A 5,314-nucleotide genomic window follows, 5' to 3' on the forward strand; every position below is an offset into this window, starting at 1 on the left:
CGTAGCACTAAGCACATCATGGGGCCGCAGGTAACATCTGGCGGGGGGGGGGGGGGGGGGGGGGCAGCGGAGAAAGAAAAGCCGGACCCCATCCCACCAAACTTATGCTGAGAGGAGAATGCCGTGAGGTGGAGCTCCTTCCCTCCGGCCTGGTAGAGGGGAGTCCGAGACAACGGAGTCCTGACCCTCGAAATCAAATGCAATTGGCACTGTCGTGAATGTAGTTCCACTTGAGCCTGTGTGCAACCCGAAGACGGGGGGATGAGCAGGGGCAGGAGGGGCGGGAGGGGACTAGGAAGGAACCCCTGGGTCACCACCCCCCAGCACTGCTGGTCCCAGGACGGTGGAGCCCGGGTTCTGGCCTTGCTCGGCTCCAACCAATGGGATGACCTTGCACAAGCCTTCTCCCTTCTGTGTTCTAGCTTCTTCATCTAGAAAACAGGGAGTCCATAGGTCTGCCCCTCCTGGCGCTGTTGGGAGCATGTGTGTGTCTGCGCTGGTCTCTGTGTGTGTCTGCGTGCACACGTGTGTTCTTGCCATGGTTAGTGTCCCTTCAAAATTCATGTGCTGAGATCCTAACCCCCAGTGTGATGCTATCAGGAGGTGGGGCCTTTGGGGGGTGATGAGGTCATGAGGATGGAGTCCCCCGAGTGGGGTCGGTGCCCTAGTGACAGAGGCCCCAGAGAGCTCCCTCACCCCTTCCACCATGTGAGGGCACAGCAAGCAGAAAGCCCTCTTCAGAAGCAGACCCCCCAGACACCAAATCTGCTGGGGCCTTGATCTTGGACTCCCCAGCCTCTGGGGAAAAATAAATACAGAGAAATAAGTTTCTGTTTGAAACCACTTGGTCCCTGATAAACTACTCATTCCTAGATTGAATCACTTCTCATGTGCAAGGGGTGGGGGGGGACATGTGCTCATGCTATGTGTGTACGTGTGAGCATGTGCTTGTGTGCTAAGCTCTGAGCATGGTAAATCACTGTTCTGTTAGATGAGATGATTTTTCGACTTGCCATGACCTTCTGGAAGGTGTGCAATCTCTTGCCCTCCTGGCTGCTCTGCTGTGATGACCCGCTGCAGGGGTTAGGAGCCTGACTCCCATGCACCCCAGTCAGCTTCCCCTCCAGTGCCCCAGGGGAGGCGGGTCACAGCTTCAGGATGGTATCTGTCCTGGCACCTTCCAGGCTCTGTCCCAGTTCAAGGGCTTCAGGCGCCTGCCAAGGAGAGGGCGGCAGTGGGATCCCACAGGTCCAAGGAGACAGAGTGGGCTGGACCCCCGAGAACATTTGCACCCAGGAGAAGCCTCACTGTTCCCGGGTATCCCTGGCCCAGGGAGGTCAAGCGACTTGCCCAGGGGTTTATTGAACACTTATTATTTGCCTCGCATCCTTCTAAACACTTAAAATAGCTTAGTGTGTTTTAGCCTCAAAGAAAGTACATTAAGTAAGTGCTATTAGTATTTCCACTTTACAGGTGGGGCCACGGGGGCTTAGTGGGCCCACTGTCCTATTGCTGCCATAACAAATCACCATAGACTCAGTAGTTTACAACCCAAATGTACTCCCCCACCGATCTGGATGTCAAGAGTCTAAATCAAGGTGCTGGCGGGGCTGTGATCCTTCTGGAAACTTTAGGGGAGAAGCCCTCTCCTTGGCTCTTGCGGTTTGCAGAGGCTGCTGCCCTTCCTTGGCTGCATCTTCCAAGTGTGTGGTGACGATGTCACATCTCCTTGTTCCCGCTTTGCCCCTCTCGCCGCTGTGCGTAATTACATTTCGAGGACATTGGGCCCGCCCGGATTTTCCAGAATAACCTGCTGATCTCAAAAATCTTAATCACGTCTGCAAAGTGCCTTTTGCTGTTTGAGGTAACCTAGTCCCAAGTGCCAGGAATAGGACACGGGCATCTTGTGGGTGGTGGTGTGGGGCGGGGACTTACACATCCCCCCTGCACAGCTGGAGAGTAGACAGTCTGGGTGGGGGGTGCCCAGGGGGCTTGCTTCTTCAAACCACTGTCATCACGTTTTGATCCGTTCCTGTTCCCGGCAGCTTTCCCACCCACGACAGGTGGACAGGGCTCGCAGCTGGCTCGGCCCTTGGTGGGTTCCCCCGCCGCACACCCCGCAGCCAGGGCAAGGGGCAGCCCAGGCAGGAATGGACAGGGAGTGTGGCCCCCAGGAAGCCCAGCCTGGCTCCCCAGGCCTCTGGGTCTTTAATCTCTTTCCAGTTGGAGACAAGCTCTCCCAGTGTCTGGACGCCCCTCTTCCTGGAATGGCACCCAGGCCTCCTCCTGAGAGCCATCCTTGCTCTCAACAAGTATTTGCCATCTACGACCTGCGTGCCAGGGCTCCGCTTCCTTTCCCAAGAGAAAAATCATGCCTATGTGGACGCTCAGGGTCGAGTCAACAAAACAAAAACGGCCACAATACTTACATAATGCAGTTGCCAGGAGGGTGGCAGCCTAAATTTTAATCATCCTTTTGGCAATACATGAGAGGCACAAGAAATATTAACACACTGACCGAAATTCCAACTCTTGGGAAACTTCCCTATGAAAAATACAAGATTTATACCATTCTGTTAACAAACACGTGTGACTAGTTAATTATAGCACATCCACCCAAGAAAATACGTAGCTGCAAAAAGAACTGCGGGACATACAAACGTGCTTAATACGTGATGTTTTCAGGCGTAACCTCACACCCACCAACAGGGGACTGATTCACGAGGTGAGGTGCATCCTGACAACAGCACTAGCAGCTGTCAGAGAGGACGTGGGCATCGTCCCACCTGCCAAAAGAGAAGGAGATCTCTGTTACGTACGCGGGTTATGCTCGGAAAAATTCCGGAGGGATTTGAGTGCCGTAGTTCTGAGGTCAGAACTGTTAAGTCCGCAGCTTTTTATGTGTCTAATACAGGGGTGGGTGCCTGGCTGGCTCAGTCAGAAGAACATGGGACTCTTGATCTCGGGGTCGTGAGTTCGAGCCCCATGTGGGGTGTAGAGATGACTTAAATACCAAAAAAATTTTTTAATTAAAAGTTTAAAAAATATCTATTACATAGATTACATATAAATATATAATAAAGTGGTGGTGATGACAAGTCTTGCCATAAAGCACATAGCAGCTTTAATAAATTTGAAGCTACACATATTCACCTGTAACTCAGCTGCTTTACCTCTTGGGCACGAATGAAATTCTTTCCTACATGAGCACAAGGAGACAGGGCAAAGGATATCCCTGCAAAAGCCCTGTTTAAAAGAGCAAAATGCTGCAGGCACCCGGGGGGCTCAGTCGGTGAGGTGTCTGCCTTCGGCTCAGGTCGCCATCCCAGGGCCCTGGGATGGAGCCTCGTGTTGGGCTCCCTGCTTCTCCTTCTCCCTCTGTCCTTCCCACCTGTTCATTCCTTTCTCTCTCTCTCTCTCTCTCTCTCTCTCAAATAAATAGATAAAACCTAAAAAACAAAACAAAACAAAAAGAGAAAAAATACTGGAATAATGCAGATGTCATCTGCAGAACGGACCAAACAATCGTGGTCACCTATACAGTGGAATGCTTGCTGATGAAGCGTTGACAAATTCTTGGGATGAATTAACTGGTTTTTCCAGGTGCGGTTCTAATACCTAGAAGATGGCCCGTTCTCGTGGAGCTTGCCTGGCAGTAGAGGAGGGAGGGGAACAGAGGGCTGGAGAGACCGGCTCCCGGGGTTCACGTGGCGGTAATGAACCGCTCTGAGTCACTCCACGAACAGCCCAGGGCTGCATGTAGCCACACGAATAGCGTTGAGCAAAAAAAGAAAGGTGCAGAAGGGTCCATGCAAAATGAAACCATTTGTATAATAGGTAGTTTTAGCAACCAACACAACTCTACACATTGTCCGTAGTTACGCAGCGATGAAGGGCTAACTCCGGACCAAGGGAGGGGGCGGTGGCTCAGCGGGGGACATGGGATGTCCCTGTCCTGTCTCCTCCTCCCACAGAAAAGGAAAGAAGAAAAGAAGGAGCAAAGGGGAGCAGGGAAGAGAGAGATCCGATGGAAAAGTGGCAAACCCTGAAGAGAGGGGAGCACGCGTGGGACGGTAGGCGAGCGCTTGGCCACGCTGCGGGGCGGTTTGGTGGCGCGAGGAGGGCCAGGCTCTTCGGGAAGGAGGTGCTGGCTGAGCAGGCCATCTCTCCCCCCAGGCCGCAAACTCTATCCCCCCCAAAAGAAATGAAAACCCAAACCATTTTGTCTCCTGGACATAAGCCGTGGGCAGGCGGCCTCCCCTCCATCCTGCTCTGTGCCCTGCTCCTCTGCTTGGTTTCCTCCCTCGTCTGGCCTCCCCCCTTGTGAAACTTCAGAGTCTGGTCACAGAGCATCTGGGACCCCCGGGAACAGCTCCGCGGCCCGCACCGGTGCTCCTGCTGTGTGCAGCCCCAGGGCTCACGACGGTCCCCTGCTCCCTGACCTCTTCCAGGAAAATAGGACCCGAGCACCTGCTGGGGGCCAGGGCCTGTACTGCGTGCTCGGGAGTGGGGGGAGCACGATCCCCTTTTCTTTTCTTTTTTTTTTTAATTTTATTTATTCATCAGAGACAGAGAGAGAGAGGCAGAGACACAGGCAGAGGGAGAAGCAGGCTCCCTGCAGGGAGCCCGACGTGGGACTCTATCTTAGGTCTTAGGGTCAGGCCCTGGGCTGGAGGCAGCGCTAAACTTCTGAGCCACCCGAGCTGCTCACAATCCCCTTTTCTATTTTTTTTTTAAGATTTATGTATTTATTTATTCATAAAAGACACAGAGAGACAGAGAGGCAGAGACACAGGCAGAGGGAGAAGCAGGGCCTGACGTGGGTCTCTAGGATCACGCCCTGGGCTGAAGGCAGGCACTAAACCGTTGAGCCACCCGGGCATCCCACCCCGGGGTCCTTTAGAGACTTGATTTTTTTTTTCCTTCAATGAAGTTTATTTATTTATTTTTTTTAATTAATTAATTATTTATTTATTTATGATAGTCACAGAGAGAGAGAGAGAGAGACAGAGACACAGGCGGAGGAAGAAGCAGGCTCCATGCACCGGGAGCCTGATGTGGGATTCGATCCCGGGTCTCCAGGATCGCGCCCTGGGCCAAAGGCAGGCGCCAAACCGCTGCGCCACCCAGGGATCCCATCCTTCAATGAAGTTTAAAGTGAACTTTCGTCTATCCAAAAAATAAAATTCTGTTGTAGGCTTATGACTCTCTTCCACAAAGAAAGAAAAAAAAAAGAGAGAGAGACAGGATTCGGGGTAAAACGGTGTCATTTTCCCAACTGGTAGTTGTTGGGAAGAATCGCTTTACTCCATGT

The sequence above is a fragment of the Vulpes vulpes genome, chromosome 13 (genome assembly GCF_048418805.1).
Source record: "Vulpes vulpes isolate BD-2025 chromosome 13, VulVul3, whole genome shotgun sequence".
NCBI classification, from domain to species: Eukaryota; Metazoa; Chordata; class Mammalia; order Carnivora; family Canidae; genus Vulpes; species Vulpes vulpes.